The sequence below is a fragment of the Macaca nemestrina genome, chromosome 15, assembly GCF_043159975.1.
Source record: "Macaca nemestrina isolate mMacNem1 chromosome 15, mMacNem.hap1, whole genome shotgun sequence".
NCBI classification, from domain to species: Eukaryota; Metazoa; Chordata; class Mammalia; order Primates; family Cercopithecidae; genus Macaca; species Macaca nemestrina.
The window spans coordinates 43,780,482-43,802,720 of NC_092139.1; the positions used below are offsets into that span (position 1 = coordinate 43,780,482).

A 22,239-nucleotide genomic window follows, 5' to 3' on the forward strand; every position below is an offset into this window, starting at 1 on the left:
ATTTGGGTCCTGGTCACACAGATTGTTAACGCTACCAAACTTCATTCAGTTGCGCACTTATAATATGTGTATTTTCCTGTATTTATTTCATATTTCAATAAAAAGTTTACTAAAAAAAGTCTTCACGTGCTTTAGAAATTTTAAGCCAAGAAAATTAAGAAAGCCCTCTTTTGCAAGTACTCACAGATTGATATGCCAGCTTTCAAACTCATGAGAAGCATGTGTTGAAAAGACATTGAATCTTTAGCTGAACCTCACAGAAAGAACTCATTTGATTCTGAAGATGTCACACATCCTGAGTGTGAAAAGAGAAAGGTTTGCTTTTCAAGATCCCAAATCATATATTTTCCAAAATCTCACACTTTCCATCTTGGTCACGATAATTCACCAACACGCACGCACACACACATACACACACACACGGGTGTGTGTGTGTACATGGGTGTGTATAATATACATACATATATGTGTATATATATATATTATACACATACACTAATTCCCCTATGTCTCACCTATATAAATCATTATTTTAGTTGCTATAAAGGAATATCTGAGGCAGGATAATTTACTTTTTTGAAAAAAGAGGTGTCATTGGCTCCCAGTTCTGCAGACTCTGCAGGAGGCATGGTGCTGGCATCTGCTTGATTTCTGGTGATGGCTTCAGGAAGCTTAAAATCATGGTGGTGGGAAAAAAGTCCTGGCAGAAGGTGAAGGGGGGCTGATGCATCCCATGGTGATAATGGGTACAAGAGAGAGGGAGAAGGGGGAGATCCCAGACTTTTTAAGAACCACATCTTGTATGAACTGAGCAAGAACTCACTTATCACCAAGGAGATGGTGCTAAACCATGAGGAATCCACTCTCATGATCGAATCACCTCCCACCAGTCCCCACTTCCAACATTGAGTATTACATTTCAACATGAGATTTGGAGGGGACAAACATCCAAACTATATCATGACCCTTCTATCCACCACCTTTTCTACGATCACCACCACCAGAACCCTGAACCCACATGCTATAACTCTGAACTTTTTCCCCACCACCACTACACTTTTTGGCAATTTTAATTTGATTTGATTGATACGAAAAGATTCAGAGATGACAAACTTTGAAGGAAATGGCTATAGGCTTTATTCTACCTACAGATAAATTTTGTTTGGTCTTCACAACGTCTTTGTTAAATTTCTGAATGTGAATGTCTTTAGACTGGACAAATGGTCTCCAGTTAACTGTGGTTCCCCAGTACTCTTTGCTATTTAACTCCCAACATACTACACTTATGGTTCCCAAAATCTTATACCTTCCTTTCCTTATATTTTCTGCCAAGAATATAAGACATTTTGAGTTTTCCACCTTTGTTGTTGTTGTTTTTACTTTTTTATGTCAATAGGTTTTTGGGAAACAGGTGGTGTTTGGTTACATGAATAAGTTCTTTAGTGGTGATTTCTGAGATTTTGCTGCACCCATCACCCGAGCAATGTATGCTGCACCCAATGTGTAGTCTTTTATCCCTTACCCCTCGCTCAACCTTCCCCCTCCGCGAGTCCCCAGAGTCTGTTGTATCATTCTTATGCCTTCAGATCCTCATAGCTTAGTTCTCACTTATGAGTGAGAACATACAATGTTTGGTTTTCCATTCCTAAATTAGTTCACTTAAAATAATTGTTTGCAATTCCATTCAGGTAGCTACAAATGTCATTATTTCTTTCCTTTTTATGACTGAGTAGTAGTAGTCCATGGTATATATACATACACACACACACACACACACACACACACATATATATACACACACACACACATTTTCTTTATTCACTCGATGATTGATGGGCATGTGGGCTGGTTCCATATTTTTGCAATTGTGAATTGCCCTGCCATAAACTTGCATATGCAAGTATCTTTCTTGTACAATGACTTCTTTTCCTCTGGGTAGATACCCAGGAGTTTTCCACCTTTGAATAATCCTTAGGAATCAAAAAACATTGCCCTTACCCACTTGCCTACTGAAGGTCAAGAAAGCCTCTTCTGGGGAGCAAAAAGTCAAATGGAGAATATACATGTTTGTGTGACTGTTGTCCCCATGGTTTAGTGCTTGCAAGGTACCAGAGTTGATTGGTTCATTGAGGGATATGTGTGTGTGTGTGTGTGTGTGTGTGTGTGTGTGTGTAGAGAGAGAGCGAGAGAGAGAGAGAGAAAGCTAGATCTCAACCCTACTAGGGAAAGGATCAGATATGCTTACAATGCTCCACCCCTGCAACTAAAATTGTCTTTGGCATAAAAAGTCACAATTTAGAATTCCAAACTACTTATACCACAACACATAGAAGATTTACTCACCAAAAATCTCATGATACTTAAGGAAATATTATCTCTAAACATGAGCCAAGTTGGTGATGAAAAAGAAAAAAAAAAATCTCCCTGCTAAAAATCCTACCACTTTTGAGATTAGCAAGTGCCTGCAGAGTAGACCACCAGCATTGCCTTTATGAAAAACTCCTGGAAATGAAAACAACAGTCCCTTCATGAGATAATTAGGTCCTTCCTCAACTCAAACTAAAAATATTCATTTAGAGCCCAGACAGCCTGGTATGAGGAATTAAACCTCTGAGTTTTGTGGGGCCTGATGGTTTTGAGTTCATGATTCTCTGTTAGCTGCATCAGTAACTGCTATATGGACCTGTACAAAAGCACTTGCCTACTCTAAGCCTTGGTTTTTTCATCTGTAAAAGGTTTGCAAACCGACTAATTCTATTTCTAAAAGTTACTTTCAGTTCTAAAATCCCATATTATAAAATATGACATTCTATTTCTTAACCTGGGTAGTGATTGCACAAGTATTTGCTTTATAATTATTCTTTAAACTAAACATATATGTTTTATACAGCATTCTAAGTAAGTAATGTTTGACAATGTGTTGAAAGGGAAAAACATTCTATCAGAAGAAGCCAGTCTAGTACCATTCTTGAATTCATAAAAGTAGGTGTGAAAATTAAATGTCAGAGGCAAAAAGCCAAGAGCAGATTGAAGCTTGTAAAATTCCTGAGGCTTCAAACCATTTCAGTGATAAGATAGAACCGAAGAAAGTAGAATCAATGGGAACTTGCAGGGCAAAAAGGACTGTTATAGGCTCATAAAAATCCCTACAATGGTCCTAGGAGGAAATTGAAAACTAAAGGCTGTTATTTAATGGCCAAATTCTTAGCAAAATGTGACCATGGACATAGGAGACACTTTCTTCTGGTTTACATCTTCTGGTTTAGCATCTTAACATTCTCAAAATGACTTGATTGTAAAACTTTTTCCTTCATTGTATTTATTTCTTTTGCCGAGCACTGTGCTAGGCCACAGCAACATAGAGAAAACTAAGGTATGTCTGCTTTCAAGGAATTTGCAGACTTAGAAGCCTCTATGTCATTTAGAACAAATTTCAAGCTTATTGCTTCTCCTGAGATCTCTGATCTCATCTAAAAACACCCTACTCCCCCACTGCTAGATTGGCTGTCTGATGTGCTTCACAAAGCTCCTGCCTCGGGCCAGGCATTGTGGTTAATGCCTGCAATCCCAGCACTTTGGGAGGCTGAGAGAGGCGGATCACGAGGTCAGGAGATTAAGACCATCCTGGCCAACATGGTGATACTCCATCTCTACTAAAAATACAAAAATTTAGCTGAGCATGGTGGCATGCGCCTGTAATACCATACTCAGGAGGCTGAGGCAGAAGAATTGCTTGAACCAGGGAGTTGGAGGTTGCAGCCGAGATCATGCCACTGCACTCCAGCCTGGCAACAGAGCGAGACTCCATCAAAAAGAAAGAAGAAAGAAAGAAAGAAAGAAAGAAAGAAAGAAAGAAAGAAAGAAAGAAAGAAAGAAAGAAAGAAAGAAAGAAAGAAAGAAAGGAAGGAAGGAAGGAAGGAAGGAAGGAAGGAAGGAAGGAAGGAAGGAAGGAAGGAAGGAAGAAAGGAAGAAAGGAAGGAAGGAAGGAAGGAAGGAAGGAAGGAAGGAAGGAAGGAAGGAAGGAGAGAGAGAGGAAGGAAGGAAGGAAGGAAGGAAGAAGAAAGAAAGCTCCCACCTCAGGGCTCTTGTACTTGCTATATCCTCTGCCACACAGTCTCTTCTCCCACCTTTACTTCTTTACTTGGCCCACTCCTTCTCACCATTCAGACCTCAACTTAAATGTCAAAGATGATTTTCTTGACTTCCCAGTTAAAAAAATTTCCTCCTCCCCCACCTCAGTCATCCTCTACTTCATCTCTCAAAGTAATATTCTTCCAAATACTCCATATTCAAAAGTGTGTTTTGCTGTAGATCTTTTCTAAAATGTATTTCTAGTCTTTCTTCTCTCAATATGAAGAACTTCTAGGAGACCAAAGGCAATGCTTTGTCCATGGCTACATCCCAGGGCTCAGATCAGTGCCTGGCACATAGTAGTTGCACACTAAATGTTTTTAAATTTTATTCTTATTTATAAGTGAGTGAATAATATGAGGCAAACTCAAAAAAAGTTTTCCAAATGATATTTAAGGTTCTGTTTAGTCTTCAGATTTATGTGGTTCTAAGTAGTGTCAAAAGATAAAAGTTTCAGGGAGTTGGAAGGTAAGAAAGAGGAGATGAATCCTGATAGTGTTTGTGCCTTCTTTAATGGTTGGGATTATAGAGGGATTCACAGAAGGTGTCATTAGTGGGAGTAGGAAGGATCCATATAATTCTTCAACATACAGAAAGAGAGGAAGGCATTCTAGGTCAAGTGAATAACATAAGCAAAGGCACAAGGAGATAAGAATGCACAAAATGTTGGTAGAACAGAAGACAAATGGAAGGGAAGAGTAATTTATGCAATGGTCATGAAAAGCTTTGGACTTTACTCTAAAGAAGACAAAGATTCGAAAAGTAAAATGGCCTCACTCATCTCATGGAACAATTAGACTGACAGCAGTGTGAGGAATGGGTGTGTCTGTGAACACTTTGAAATTGTGGCCAAAATTGTACATGTATTTGTGAGTGTGTGATATTTGGACATTTTATTGCGGAGAGAGAACCTATGGCTTTCATCAAGCCTCAACACAAGAGAAATTTAAAAAGAAGATAAAATAATAAGTTAAAATAAGAACATTGATGTAGAAATAAAATAAGAGGAACCCACAGGGAAGATAAAGAGATCTAGCAGAAAAAATATTTGTCTTTTTAAAGGTGATATCTCATGGAGCAGTAAAAACCCATTGATTGAATCTTTATGCTTTAGGGAAATGTTCAATTATACATATGATAAACATTCAGGTAGACTGAAAATTTCTAGAAGATGGAGGACAATTTTTTATTACTGTACGAAAAGCTTGGAATACAGCACACAAGACAGTAATTGCTTACAAACAGGAAAGATAGGCAAATTCAGGTCCTAATGAACTAAGAACTGATAGAAAAAAGAGAAAAGTAGAAAACATACTCAGGTATGTTCCATGTGATTCCCACCTCTGCCTCAATAACCCATTCTTTTGTGGTGGGTTGCTCTTTACTGCTAAGCAGTTCCTCCCACACCCCTATAGATGAACAGTCAATTCTTTGGTCATACTTGAGCCAGCTCTCTGGTGATATAATTGCCAAAATAGCTTGACATTTAAAATACCAGAGATGACCCAGCTGCCCTAAGTTATGATAATGCTATTATAGTGGCAGTAGAAACAGCCCCAAAGGAGAGAAGAGTGGGATACTAATGGTAAAGTTCAGAAAAATAAAAATTAAGATCAGATAATGAACAACAGGGAAACTTGATCCAAGTCAAGCCAATGGTCATCTCACGGGGACCAATTGGAGAAAAACTGAAGTTAAATAAGGACGCTGGATAGGGAAGACAACAGGCAGTGGAGTCAGATGGCCTCATCCTTGTAGACGCTATGCATACCCATTTGAAGAGGAGGTAGTTGGATTAGAGGAATTGGCTCTAATTCAGTAGGAAAAAGTTGCAGGAGCCAGGAGGCTGAAAGATGCCTACCATCTGGAGAAACTGGGGAAGGAGAATTGGAAGTCAGGCGGATCAGGGGTGGGGAAATGGGAAGGAAGAACGGCTATTTGGCAGGAATACTTTGGGCGGGGTCAGCTTCTCCCACGATGCTCTAATTCAGGGATGTAACTTGCACACCCTTCAGTAGAAGCATCAGCAATAAAAGAAAATAATTTTATTTCCAAATCCTAATAAATCTATATTTTGAACTGACATTTAGGAAAACTGTCTTTTAATATGTAAATGTGTTTCATATGCAATCTTTTTGGAAAAACACCAAATCTCCAAAATCTTTAACAGCAATTCTACAAAGTATCATATATTTATAATTTTTTTGTTGGGGTAAAATAAATTACACCAGATTTCTCAGGATATAGAATTTATTATTGGAGAAGCAGAATGCACTGCAAGTCATTGAAACAGTGGTAGGGCTAAGTAGAAAAAGTTAAGGTTGATAATGATTACAGGTACAAGCTCTTAAATGAGAACACCCATGATCACATCCTGGCTCCACTAGTTTACTAATTGTGTGATCTCGGGCAAGTTCATAAACTTTATAAACCTCAATTTCCTCCACCATACAATGGGATTAGTGCCCACAGCAAGGAGTTATTATTATTTTTTTTTTTACTTTTATTTTCGATTCAGGGAGAACATACGCAGGTTTGTTACAAAGGTATATTGTGTGACATTGAGGTTTGGAGTACAATCGAACCAGTCACCCAGGTAGTGAGCATAGTAACTGATACGTAGTTTTTCAACCCTTGCCCCCTCCCTACATTTCCCCTCTTGTATTCTCCAGTGTCTGTTCTTCCCATCTTTATGCCCATGTGTACCCAAAGTTTAGCTCTCACTTACAAGTGAGAACATGTGGGATTTGGTTTTCCGTTTCTGCATTAATTCACTTAGGGCAATGGTCACTAGCTGCATCCACGTCACTACCAAGGCCATGATTTTATTATTTTTTGTGGCAGCATAGTATTCCATCATATATATGTACCACAGTTTCTTTATCCAATCTGCCACTGATGGACACCCAGATTGATTCTGTCTTTGCTACTGTGAATAGTGCTGCAATAAACATACAGGTTCCTTTTTTTTGGTAGAATGATTTATGATTTATTTTCTTTGGGGTATATGCCCAGTAATGGGGTTGCTTGGTTAAGTGGTAAACTGTTAGTTCTTTGAGAACTCTCAAAGAGTTATTATGAGGATTAAAATAAAAAATAATAATGCTTGTAAATTATTTAACACAGTGCCTCATGTATTTTGGGAGCTAAATAAGTATTATCTGTCATTTCCATCATCATATTATAAGTTAATTTGAGAGGCTTCCAGAATTATTTGTGGACAGTACTGATCAAGGTTGTGGTTTTTCGTCTTCTACTGACTTGCTATATGAACTTCACCAAATGACTCGGCTATAAAAGAGGAACAGGGTCTATGTCCATGTTGAATCTCAAGAATTTAGAGCATAGACATTACTGTTAACACTCTACTTGCAAATAAGACTGTTGGGCTCTTGTGTCAACTCTACAACAAACTCACCACAGGGCTAAACAAGCCACACATCTCTGTGTTGCAGGTTTCTGTTTCTTCATCAGCCAAGATGGATAAATAACACAATCTTCAACGTTCATCTGAGTTCTGACATTCTATGATTCTGCAACTACTGTTTCAAATGTGGCACTCGTGAGTTATAAACAACATAACTTCCCTTCACCTGCCTTGGACTACACCTATGGGGACTGAAAGTGCAATATGTGGTGGGTATGTGACCTTCCACGGGTAAGAGATGAGTTGCCCTCTTCCGCCTGCATCCTCACGAGAGCCATTTTGTTCTGCTCCTGTCTGGCTGCCTTTCCAGTAATTTTCTGCAGCAAGCTCTATCCTTATCCCAGCCAGTGAGAGGAAAATGAATTCACCCAGCAGTCCTATGCATCCCTTCGGATGTTGCAGGGAGAAAGCACGCCAGGCATTTCACTGTTAATTATCAGCAGCCTGGCTGCTATGGCAGCTTGCTGTGCCAATTTGAGAGATGAGACTCTTTACACTGCTTATTAGGCTCAGCTAAATAAATATTACCCAGCATTAATGTTGTCAAAGATACAGTCTGAATTCAGCTCCCTGGAGGGGCTGTTGGTACCCAAGCTTTTCGCCATCAATTTTTCTTCCTTTACCTCCTTCCCTTACCAATCCACCACTAATCTCTTTCTGTCCTCCCTGGATGTTCACCTGGATTCTGACATCAGAGGACTGAGATAATATCACTGATTTACCTCCTTTGCTTAAGGTTATCAAATACTTGTGCTGCTACTAGACTTAAGGGCCCCAGTATTAGTTACTTCATAGTCTTGTCATTACAGATTTCAAATTTCTGAAGCATGTATTTTGAGTTAGAGGCCGCCCTCTCCCCCAGCAAAGTGAGTTTTGAAAGACGGAAGCCCTCTGGCTACAGCAATTGGGTTAAAGGTGAACCCTAATAAGGCCAATCATGCCCCAAAAGAATTAATTTCAGGATTTATTTAAGTTGTTTAAAAAACAGAAGTTTTCCTCTTGGCTGGATGTTGAACCTAGAAAATATAGCCCCAAGGAACCACTGTCAGCTATTTTGCAACCATGAAAGTAGATGCTACCCATGATGGAGCCAACATATAGCAAGTGGTGGAAAGAATTAGAGAAAAGAAACCCACACCTGGTCAAAACATTTAAGAGCCTAGATCAAATTTTACCTAAAGCCAAATCAATCTTTGGACATTTCAGTTTGAATCCTTATGACTCTCTTATTATTTAAGTCTGAGTTGGGAATTCTAACACTTTCAGCTACATAGATGTGTTTGTTACTAGTGGTCTCCTGGATGTGTCTATCTGGAGCAAGTGTAGGTAGAGCCCTGCCCACATCACTTCAGATCTTACCACGATAATGCTCTCCTACCTGAATTCCTGCTCCCGAGGGCTAACTGTGGTGATTTTGCTCCAGCACAAGATAGTACAGAAATGCCAGGTGATAAAACACCACACTGAGGCAGCCCTCAATAAATGACTGGCAGTAATTGGTGAGTAAATGTCCCAGCTTCCTTGCTCCCTTTGTGTAATGCTAAGACACATGTTCTATACGAGCTCTCAGAGTTCCCCAGGGGGATTGAGCCTAGTTTGTTTGATAACGACCCTTCATTGGCTACCTTCTTTTCTCTGTCCCATTTCTCTATTGGTTTGTTGGTATCACCTTCTGAGTCATTTGTACTTGGGTCCACAAGGAATTTATACAAAGTGACATATGCTTATACCTTTTAAAATGCACCCTACAGGGAGTTGCTTCCAAGGTGGCTGAATAGGAACAGCTCCGGTCTTCAGCTCCCAGTAAGATCGATGCAGAAGATGGGTGATTTCTGCATTTCCAACTGAGGTACCTGGTTCATCTCAATGGGACTGGTTCAACAGTGGGTACAGCCCACGGAGGGTGAGCTGAAGCAGGGTGGGGCATCGCCTCACCCAGGAAGCACAAGGGGTAGGGGAATTTCCCTTTCCTAGCTGAGGAAAGCCATGACAGACTGTAGCGGGAGAAATGGTACACTCCTGACCAAATACTGTGCTTTTCCCACAGTATTAGCAACTAGCAGACCAGGAGATACCCTCCTGTGCCTGGCTCGGTGGGTCCCATGCTCATGGAGCTTTGCTCACTGCTCACGCAGAAGTCTGAGATTGACCAGCAATGCTGCAGCTTGATGGGGGGAGTGACATCTGCCATTGTTGAGGCTTGAGTAGCTCACAGTGTAAACAAAGAACCTGGGAAACATGAACTGAGCAGAGTCCACCACAGCTCAGCAAGGCCTACTGCCTCTACAGATTCCATCTCTGGGGGCAGGGCATAGTAGAACAAAAGACAGCAGACAGCTTCTGCAGACTTAAACGTCCCTGTCTGATAGCTCTGAAGAGAGCAGTGGTTCTCTCAACACGGTGTTCGAGCTCCAAGAACAGACAGACTGCCTCCTCAAGCGGGTCTCTGACCCCCGTGTAGCCTGACTGGAAAACACCTCCCAGTAGGGGTCGACAGACACCTCAAACAGGTAGGTACCTCTCTGAGACAAAGCTTCCAGAGGAAGGATCAGTCAGCAATATTTGCTGTTCTGCAGGCTCTGCTGGTGAAACCCAGGTAAACAGGGTCTAGAGTGGACCTCCAGCAAACTCCAACAGACCTGCAGCTGAGGGGTCTGACTGTCAGAAGGAAAACTAACAAATAGAAAGGAATAGCATCAACATCAACAAAAAGGACATCCACACCAAAACCCCACCTGTAGGTCACCAACATCAAAGACCAAAAGAAGATAAAACCACAAAGATGGGGAGAAACCAGAGCAGAAAAGCGGAAAATTCCAACAGAGTGCCTCTTCTCCTCCAAAGGATTGCAGCTCCTCACCATCAAGGGAACAAAACTGGATGGAGAATGAGTTTGACAAGTTGACAGACGTAGGCTTCAGAAGGTCGGTAATAACAAACTTCTCTGAGCTAAAGGAGCATGGTCTAACCCATCACAAAGAAGCTAAAAACCTTGAAAAGGGGTTAGACAAATGACTAACTAAAATAAACAGTGTAGAGAAGACCTTAAACGACCTAATGCAGCTGAAAACTGTGGCATGAGAACTTCATGACACATGCACAATTTTCAGTAGCCAATTCGATCAAGTGGAAGAAAGGATATCAGTGATTGAAGACCAAATTAATGAAATAAAGCAAGTAGACAAGATGAGAGAAAAAAGAGTGAAAAGAAACAAACAAAGCCTCCAAGAAATATGGGACTATGTGAAAAGGACAAATACATGTTTGTCTGGTGTACCAGAAAGTGACAGGGAGAATGAAACCAAGTTAGGAAACACTCTTCAGGATATTTTGCAGGAGAACTTCCCTAACCTAGCAAGGCAAGCCAACGTTCACATTCAGGAAATACAGAGAACACCACAAGGATACTCCTCAAGAAGAGCAACCTCAAGACACATAATTGTCAGATTCACCAAGGTTGAAACGAAGGAAAAAATGTTAAGGGCAGCCAGAGAGAAAGTCAGGTTACCCACAAAGGGAAGCCCATCAGACTAACATCGGATCTCTTGGCAGAAACCCTACAAGCCAGAAGAGAGTACGGGCCAATATTGAACATTTTTAAAGAAAAGAATTTTCAACCCAGAATCTCATATCCAGTCAAACTAAGCTTCATAAGTGAAGGAGAAATAAAATCATGTACAGACAAGCAAATGCTGAGAGACTCTGTCACACCAGACCTGACTTAAAAGAGCTCCTGAAGGAAGCACTAAACATGGAATGGAACAACCAGTACCAGCCATTGCAAAAACATGCCAAATGGTAAAGACCATCGATGCTATGAAGAAACTGCATCAATTAACAAGCAAAATAACCAGCTAACATCATAATGACAGGATCAAATTCAAACATAACAATATTAACCTTAAATGTAAATGGGCTAAGTGCCCCAGTTAAAAGACACAGACTGCAAATTAGATAGAGTCAAGACTCAGTGTGCTGTATTCAGGAGACTCATCTCACGTGCAAAGATGTATATAGGCTCAAAATAAAGGGATGGAGGAAGATCTACGAAGCAAATGGAAAGAAAAAAAAAGAAAAAAAAAAAAAAAAAAAAAAAAAAAGCAGGGTTTGCAATCCTAGTCTCTGATAAAACAGACTTTAAACCAACAAAGAAGGCACTACATGATGGTAAAGGGATCAATTCACCAAGAGCTAACCATCCTAAACATATATGTACCTAATACAAGAGCACCCAGATTCATAAAGCAAGTCCTTAGAGACCTACAAAGAGATTTAGACTCCCACACAATAATTATGGGAGACTTTAACACCCCACTGTCCACAGACAGATCAATGAGACAGAAGGTTAACAAGGATATCCAGGACTTGAACTCAGTTCTGGACCAAGCGAACCTAATAGACATCTACAGACCTCTCTGCTCCAAATCAACAGAATATACATTCTTCTCAGCACCACATCACACTCATTCTAAAATTGACCACATAATGGTAGTAAAACACTCTTCAGCAGATGTAAAAGAACATAAATCACAACAAACTGTCTGTCAGACCACAATGCAATCAAATTAGAACTCAGGATTAATAAACTCACTCAAAACTGCACAACTACATGGGAATTGAACAACCTACTCCTGAAAGACTACTGGGTAAATAACGAAATGAAGGCAGAAATAAAGATGTTCCTTGAAACCAATGAAAACAAAGACACAATGTACCAGAATCTCTGGGACACATTTAAATCTGCGTGTACAGGGAAATTTATATCACTAAATGCCCACAAGAGAAAGCAGGAAAGATCTAAAATTGACACCCTAACATCACAATTAAAAGAACTAGAGAAGCAAGAGCAAACAAATTCAAAAGCTAGCAGAAGGCGAGAAATAACTAAGATCAGAGCAGAACTGAAGGAGATAGAGACACAAAAAAAAACCCTTCAAAAAATCAATGAATCCAGGAGTTGGTTTTTTGAAAACAAAATAGATAGACTGCTGCAAGACTAATAAAGAAGAAAATAGAGAAGAATCAAATAGACACAATAAAAAATGATAAAGGAGATATCACCACCGATCCCACAGAAATACAAACTACCATCAGAGAACACTAAAAACACCTCTATGCAAACAAACTAGAAAATCTAGAAGAAAATGATAAATTCCTGGACACATGCATGCTCCCAAGACTAAACCAGGAAGAAGTTGAATCTCTGAAGAGACCAATAACAGGTTCTGAAATTGAGGCAATAATTAATAGCCTACCAGCCAAAAAAAGGCCAGGACCAGACAGATTCACAGCCAAATTCTACCAGAGGTACAAAGAGGCGATGGTACCATTCCTTCTCAAACTATTGCAATCAACAGAAAAAGAGGGAATCCTCCCTAATTCATTTTATGAGGCTAGCATCATCCTGATACCAAAGCCTGGTAGAGACATAACAAAAAAAGAGAATTTTAGGCCAATATCCCTGATGAACATCGACGTGAAAATCCTCAATAAAATATTGGCTGGATTCTTAAAATATTGGCAAACTGAATCCAGCAGCACATCAAAAAGCTTATCCTCCACTATCAAGTTGGCTTCATCCCTGAGATGCAAGACTGGTTCAACATATGCAAATCAATAAATGTAATCCATCACATAAACAGAACCAACAACAAAAACCACACGATTATCTCAATAGATGCAGAAAAGGCCTTTGACAAAATTTAATAGCCCTTCATGCTAAAAACTCTCAATAAACTAGATATTGATGGAACATGTCTCAAAATAATAAGAGCTATTTATAACAAACCCACAGCCAATATCATACTGAATGGGCAAAAACTGGAAGCATTCCCTTTGAAAATCGGCACAAAACAAGGATGCCTTCTCTCACCACTCCTATTCAACATAGTGTTGGAAGTTCTGGCTAGGGCAATCAGGCAAGAGAAAGAAATAAAGGGTATTCTATCAGGAAAAGAGGAAGTCAAATTGTCCCTGTTTGCAGATGACATGATTGTATATTTAGAAAACCCCATCATCTCAGCCCAAAATCTCCTTAAGTGGATAAGCAACTTCACTAAAGTCTCAGGATACAGTATCAATGTGCAAGAATCACAAGCATTCCTATACACCAATAACAGACAAAGAGAGAGCCAAATCATGAGTGAACTCCCATTCACAATTACTACAAAGAGAATAAAATACCTAGGAATCCAACTTACAGGGGAAGTGAAGGACCTCTTCAAGGAGAACTACAAACCACTGCTCAACAAAATAAAAGAGGACACAAACAAATGGAAGAACATTCCATGTTCATGGATAGGAAGAATCAATATCGTGAAAATGGCCATACTACCCAAAGTAATTTATAGATTCAATGCTATCCTCATCAAGCTACCATTGACTTTCTTCACAGAATTGGAAAAAAACTACTTTAAAGTTCATATGGAACCAAAAAAGAGCCCACATAGCCAAGACAATCCTAAGCAAAAAGAACAAAGGTGGAGGCATCAAGTTACCTGACTTCAAACTATACTACAAGGCTACAGTAACCAAAACAGCATGGTGCTGGTAGCAAAACAAATATATATAACATCTACAACCATCAGATCTTTGACAAATCTGACAAAAACAAGCAATGGGGAAAGGATTCCCTATTTAGTAGATGGTGCTGGGAAAGCTGGCTAGCCACATATAGAAAGCTGAAACTGGATCCCTTCTTTACACTGTATACAAAAACTAATTCAAGATGGATTAAAGACTTAAATGTAAAACCTAACACCATAAAAATCCTAAAGAAAACCTAGGCAATACCATTTAGGACATAGGCATGGGCAAACACTTCATGACTAAAACACCAAAAGCAATGACAACAAAAGCCAAAATAGACAAATGGGATCTAATTAAACTAAAGAGCTTCTGCACAGCAAAAGAAACTATCATCAGAGTGAACAGACAATCTACAGAATGGGAGAAAATCTTTGCAATCTACCCATCTGAAAAAGGGTTAATATCCAGAATCTACAAAGAACTTAAAACAAATTTACCAGAAAAAAAAAACCAACCCCATCAAAAAGTGGGCAAAGGATATGAACAGACACTTCTCAAAAGAAGACATTTATGCAGCCAACAGACATATGAAAAAATGCTCATTATCATTGGTCATCAGAGAAATGCAAATCCAAACCATAATAAGATACCATCTCATGCCAGTTAGAATGATGATCATAAAAAAGTTAGGAAACAACAGATGCTGGAGAGGATGTGGAGAAACAGGAACACTTTTACACTATTGGTGGTAGTAAAAATTAGTTCAACCATTGTGGAAGACAGTGTGGTGATTCCTCAAGGATCTAGAACTAGAAATACCATTTGACCCAGCGATCCAGCGATCTCATTATTGGGTATATACCCCAAGGATTATAAATCATGCTACTATAAAGACATGCACACGTATGTTTACTGTGGCACTATTCTCAATAGCAAAGACTTGGAACCAAGTGAAATGCCCATCAATGATAGATTGGATTAAGAAAATGTGGCACATATACACCGTGAAATACTATGCAACCATAAAAAGGATGAGTTCATGTCCTTTGGAGGGACATGGATGAAGCTGGAAACCATCATTCTCAGCAAACTATCACAAGGACAGAAAATCAAACACTGCATGTTCTCACTCATAGGTGGAAGTTGAACAATGAGAATACATAGGCCCAGGGTGGGGAACATCACAAACAGGGGCCTGTCAGGGGTTGGGGGCTGGGGGAGGGATAGCATTAGGAGAAATACTTAATGTAAATGATGTGTTGATGAGTGCAGCAAACCAACATGTCACATGTATACCTACGTAACAAACCTGCACGTTGTGCACATGTACCCTAGAACTTAAAGTATACTAAAAAATAAAGTAATTAATTTTCTAAAATGCACCCTACAAGTTGTGGCTTACATGTTTTCCACCTTTCCATCCCCAAATAGACTGATGCATACCCAAACCATTTGACATAAACTCAGCCTAGAAAGAAGCTATGAATTCAAAGCCAAGTAAGCCAAAGTATTCTTTCCTGTCAGTGCCAGCCAAGCAGAGGGCGATGGACTAGATGGAAGGTTTTAGGAGAGAAAAGGAAGAAAAAGCATGAACAAGCCAAGGTGTAGAGGATGATCATTCATCCTCAGGCTCCAGAAGTGGCAGTGAGCTGTCTGGATACTCCACTGAAAGTCAGAGTCAATGAGGTTATTAATCTAGTGGTCCTAAAAGATGAGCAGCACAGACATGTTGAATCTCTGAATACACTTCCCCCTCTGCATAGCCTCTCTCTCAGTTCCTAAACCCTCCATGCTAAGAAAAACATCACCAGGCATGGGGCTTTGCCAGAAACGTTCACTTGGAACCGTACGTGGCAAATGAAAAATGCACTTTTAAATTATGCACTTTCTGACTAGTCTTCCTAATGGTATGTTGACTATTATTTACATGAAAATGTCAAAATCTGGATTCCTTTGTTTTATTTTTATTTGGGGCATTTTAAACAAAACATTCACTTCAATACTCATGGAGAAAGGTCTCCTTCTCTTTCATCTTCCTCTCTGTCTTCCAACCAAAAATCCTTACCAAAGAACATGCAGGGCCAACAGGACTTGCACTGACCCCGTTGCACTCCTACTAGAAAATACAATCAGGGATGGAGGAGCCAGAACCTTCTAGATGAAATGGCCCTATTTCCTCATTTTACCACTAAGGATAAAGAAGGCTCATGCCTGTAATCCCAGCACTTGGGGGGCTGAGGCGGGCGGATCACCTGAGGTTGGGAGTTTGAGACCAACCTGACCAACATTGAGAAAGCCTGTCTCTACTAAAAACACAAAAAATTAGCCAGGCATGGTGGCACATGCCTGTAATCCTAGCTAAGGCTGAGGTAGGAGAAGCACTTGATCCCGGGAGGTGGAGATTGTGGTGAGCCGAGATCACACCTTTGCACTGAACAACAAGAGAGAAAGTTCGTCTCAAAAAAAAAAAAAAAAAGAGAGAGCAAAAAAGTCTTTGATGACAAGGCTAGACAGGACTTTAACAATATCTGCTCTAATTTATTCCTGTCACAGGTGAGGAAACTGAGGCACAAATCAGTGAAATGCTTTGTTCAAGACTTTACAGCTAGTTAGTGACAAAGTCAGGGCCAGAACTAAGGAATCTTGATTCCATGCCCCCTTCATACTATCCTCATCAATTCTGGTTTAAGTTTTTTGCTTGATGTGCATGTTTGTTTTATCTTCAGCTCATATTTCAATCCTATAACCTATCTTGTATGTGATCTGTGTTGTTTATTCTTAGAAAACCCTAAGATTATTCCACTGTATTTAGTGGCCTCGCCTAAATAGATGCACTGGGGAGAAATCCTCCCACATAATGAATTTTGTCACTGAGACATTGCAAGAAATAGCCCATGGCCTTTTCTTATCCTTTGAGAAACAGCCTGAAAAGTTCGATTATCTTCCAGATTCAACCTTAGTCCATTTGGTTTCATGCTCATTCCTAATCCCAGACCACTTCCTGGGCCTGAGCCCAGGTACTGGTATGGCCTGGAAAATGCCAGAAGCCATATGGACACCCCAGGATACCTCCTGGATGAGGTTGGATGGCACACACCGAGGAACCAACTCTTTCCAAGAGATAGAACAGATGGCATTCCAGATATGAATATGTATAATGTAGACTGCTAAGTTGTTAAATAAGTATGTATTTTTAGGTGGATTCATGAAAATCAAGAATTTTATAACTAAAATGAAAGCCAAGCAAATGAAACCACAAGACACTGTTGAAAACTGTGCATTATTCCATGTTTGTTGGTATTGGCCTCCATAGCATGCTCCAACCTCTAGAGAAACCACTGGAGAAGAACCAGGAAGAAATAATTCAAAACTGCAGCAAAGGAAGTTAACTTCAAGATTCCATGCTGTAAGACCCTAGGACATCCATGGATGGCAGAATTAGTATTCAGAAGAGCAAGGAGTGGGTTGGATTTTTCCTTGGCTTTGCCACCTTTCTCTATGTCCCTTTATTGAAAATTCTACTCTATCACACCCCCAACTCAAATTCCTTATGCTTTAATTTGGCTGTCCAAAGAATGAGCCTAAGAGGCATAAGAATAATGCAAGTCATTGAATCAGCACAATCAGTCAAGATCAACTTCCACAAACTTCTAGTACAAACAGTACCCTTCAGAAGACTTTAAGCTCTTTGCTCCATAATAATAGTACATTACAGGTACAGTTATTTCCAGTCTACAGAAAACTTTAACAACCCTATGTGAAAAATAGAGCATGAATTGTAACCCCCATTTTTACAGAGAAGAAAATGAAGTCTTGGAGAGGTTAAACAACCACTCAAGAATACACCAATGGTAAATGTGCCACGGGGACTTGAAACTAAGACTCTTTGATTCTGTCTAGTAATGCATCTGATTTGGCATTCATCGATGAACCTACAGCCAAAAGGGCGTTCACTGAGGAAGTCCAACTGCTGCTTGAAAAGCCTAATCCATAGATTAACAGATTCCAATGAGTTAGAACATCAAAGGGTAGAATAAGATATATTTCCACAGTCTGGGAACATTCCAAATAGAGAAACTGGATTCTTATTTATCCATTATTGATGCAGGTCCTTAATGCCTTCCTGTATCCGTGTGACCTTTTGCAATCCTTCACACTAGAGACAGAATACACTCTCCTGCTCCATTCATGATAGGCAATGGAAATGTGATCTGCTTCATCCAGTGAAATGTTAGCAAGTGTGATGCAAGCAAAGACTAGAAATGGACTTACTTGGTTGTGCTTGCCCTCTTGTGCTCCTATTATCTGCCCACAGTAGTTCACTGAACCAAGGGAAATGAGAAACATGTGTAAAGATCTAAACCTAACTCACTGCTTTGAGACAAGCACATCTGAGCCCAGCCTAGATCATCCAGCATGCAGCCAACTGCTGACACATGAACAAGAAAAAACATATATTGTTATTTGAAGCTATTGAGCTTGGGGCTGATTTGTTATACAGCAATAGCTGACTAATACACTTGCTACATTTCTTTCATCTTCCTACTTCCATTTCAATGCAAATGGGGTCTTCCCCTTGTGATTATTACTGTCTGTTTCTTTCCAGGCAGCAAATCATCACCTCTTCTGATGTCCCAAATTATCAGGAGTCTCAGTATCAAGATCTACATCATCATTAATTTACAAAAAGCTATTATTAGGGAGCAAGATGGTAGTAAAAATAAGGTCGGTGAAGTTATACCAACAAAAGAGAATATCATAGATGCCAGATCAATATTTAATAAATGGTTGAAAACTTCAAACATTTAAAGATTATTTTGTGGTTAACAAGTTAGAAAAACCACATTGTCATTAGACAACATTTCTTATGTGCTTCTTTACATAGTGACCTGGTGCTTGATGTGCTGTGAAGACATGATGTCTATCCCCTTATAGTTTATTGATAAACACAGGCAATATGGAGGCAGGCAGCTAGTAGAAAATACAGACAGTTGTTGGATAAATTGATAATAAAAGGGTAAGATTAAATGTTTTGTTTGGTCTTATTTTACCATTTCAGATTTGTTTAATTATTAATTTCCAAAACCCCAGAAAACCCAATTCTCCTGCATTCCTAGAAACCTGTGGTAGGTTTCCATCTATAGAAAATTATATGCTTTTCTAGGTGTTTCAGAGGTTTAGTTCTTTAAGAAATTGCTCCAAGCTGGGGTGGGGGGAGAAGAGTGTACCAATACCAACCCACTTACACAAAGAAGGACTTGACTATTCATCAGTTATCTAGGGACGATTTACTGAAGATGATGGAAAGAAGACAGTGCCTAACACTTGGAGGGTAAGCACTTCAATAATATTTACTAAACTAAAGAAGGGAGGAAAATAGTAACTAGTCCTGCCCTACCCATCCTTCCATTCCTCCCACTTTGTGTTTCATCTCAGTTTGGTCAGATCCATTTCTCTGGCCCCTCCAACTCTCACCAGTTCCAGCCCTATGATTCAGCCATCGCAACTTTCCCAAAGTGTTCACTGATCACATTTCCTCCATAGTTGTTGGCACAGTGCTTCTTTCATATTTTATTCTTGACACCTGCAGGTTTTCCATTTTGGCGCTCAACTTATTTTTTATTATACCCCAGTGGGCTTTGTTTTGTACATATCCCCCACCCCGAGTGTAGCCTCACAAAGGTGGACTTTGGTTCTCAATTATAAGAATATAGATATTCTTTCTAATAGCATCATGCTGGGCACTGTAGTATCCAATCCTATAGTGCTTACAAGGCACTTTATTCCACACTAACTCATCTGACCCTCACAATGTTGTTCTCAGTTGGATAGGATGACCCTAACTGTTCAAGTGAGGACTCAGAGTACAAAGGAGGTCGCAGAGTTGGTATATACAGAAACCAAGACACAAACCCAGTTTTCCTGTCTCTAACTCTGCAAATTATTTCTTTGCATCATGCTATTTTAAAAAGTACTAGCACTGCTGAAATTCTTGGACTTTCTTTATAATACACAACCTTAGAAGAGAAAATAAATCATTGCTAAGGAAAGGAACTTTTCTTAGCTCAAAAAACAGCCTCAAGAGGACTGAACCTCTTAGAATGCTCATCTTTGCCCGAATGATCATCAGCCACACTCCAACACATTGATACAGATTTTATGATTTTATAATTTTGGGTTCAGTTGGCAGGACTCACTCTCCCAAAAATAGCTTCAGCCTTAATGGGTAGGATGAACTGCATTACAAAGGCCCTCAACTCCATAAACTTTGACTTCCAGCCAAGTCCTCAAAGGTAACTAAAGAAGAAATGTCAAGAAAGACCAGAGGTTGGTACTGCCTTGTGAACCTCTGAACATCTATTGGAACTTATCAATTTTATAAATATTCACATTCCAAAGTAAGGAACATTTGAGCTTTTAGAGAGATTAGAGAACCCTAAAAACTGCATCTTGCTCAAAAGGTGTCCAGCTTGTCCAGTGGCCATTGTCCAATCTGATTCCATTTCAATATCATTTCCATATAACCAGCTTGAGGGTGAGGTTCTTGAAAAGTTCTAGACCAGGAGGAGGAAATGAGGGTTTGGTTCCTGGCTGTGCCGCTAACTGACTGCATGAAGTTAAGCAAATTATGTGGCCTATTCCAACCTCATTCTTTTTACAGGTATTTATTGAACACCTACAATGTATCAGACACTGGGAATAGAGCAGTCCACAAGGCAAAGTCCTTGCTCTGAGGGAACTTACCTTCTAGGGAAGATATATGATAAACCAATAAATAAATATATAATAAGGACATGAAAGCAAAAGAGAAAAAAAGTGCTGTGAAAAAGATGCTATTTTGGATCGTTTGGTCTTTTGAGCAGTGAAATAAAATAAATACCTGAGGGAAGAGAGTTCCAGGTGGAGGGGACAGCAGGAAGGCCATGAGGTTGGGGTGCAGCTGCCATCTTCAAGGACCAGGGAGAAGGCCAGTATGGCTGGAGCAGAGGGAGCAACGGGGAGAACGGAAGGCAAGGTGAGTGATAACAGGGGCCCAATCCTGGAGGGTCTTTTAGCTTTGGTAATGACTTTGGATGGGAAGTCAGTGGAGGAATCTCAGCAGATGAGGGTATGAACTGACTTAGGTTCCGTGAGTGTGGCCTTGGCTGCTGTATGAAGGACAGACAGCCATTTCCTCATCTGATAGCAAACTGGTATGGACCAGAGAAATGAAGACTCCCAGTCATGTTTTACTGAACAAATCACTGCCCATCTTGGTTGAAGCCCATCTGGGCCTGAGCTAAATCTTTGATCCCAGAGGCCAAGGCAGCACCTTTCCCCTCCATTAGCCCATGGCTAGTGACCAGGGAGGTACAAAGTCAATCCTAGCTATAGCCCATGGCTAGTGACCCGGGAGGTACAAAGTCAATCCTAGCTATAGCCCATGGCTAGTGACCCGGGAGGTACAAAGTCAATCCTAGCTACAGCACGAGCTCCTGCAGAACCTGCTGGCTCCCATAGCCAGGGAGTCTCAAACCAGCGGGATACATCTGAGTGGCTTTCCTGCGATGTACCTTTGGGTGGTTTGAGACTGAAATGACCCTAGTCACTACTTTTCATTTCCATCCTTTCTTCCCTTAAGGTCAACTGGAAAGGCAGCCGGCTGAGAGAACTCGATCTCTGTCCAGCAGAGATTATTTTGTGGACGCTCAAGGTTCTGAGATCTTACTTCCTTTATCTGGGTCACCTGCTTCGTGTGAATTCATCCAAATACATCCGTTTATTTTTAGAGCTGTAAATTATATCTGCATTTTTACTCTCCTTCAGAAATTCAAGCTCAGAGCTTGGGCAGGGGCCCTGTGTTTGAGACAGAGAGATTGGCAAAGCGTCTTGCCTCCCACCTCTTCTGAAGTGAGGCCTCTGCGCCACTGTGTCCCAGCCCTTCAAAAATCCTGAGTCATTTCACTGTTTCTGTTTCTTCCCTTTCCCCATCAAGGTTCCTGATGCAAAGGAACACCGGAGCGGGGCGATCGCCTCCCTACAGCTGGGCCGGCTACCCCCACCCCTAGGGCTGCTGCGGGCCGGGCGGAAGGTCGGGGCGCCAGAGCCCAGAGAAGATCAGAAGGCGCGGGGTGAGGGAGTGCGGGGTGGGGGGGGGGGCGCCCGGGAGAGCG

General features: G+C 40.4%; 1 long non-coding RNA gene across 1 annotated transcript in view; it reads right to left on the minus strand.

Annotated features, from left to right (window-relative positions):
• Positions 1-22,239, minus strand: part of LOC105481526 (uncharacterized) — a 203,165-nt gene that overhangs the window by 137,663 nt on the left and 43,263 nt on the right. The gene's annotated exons all lie outside the window — the stretch shown is intronic.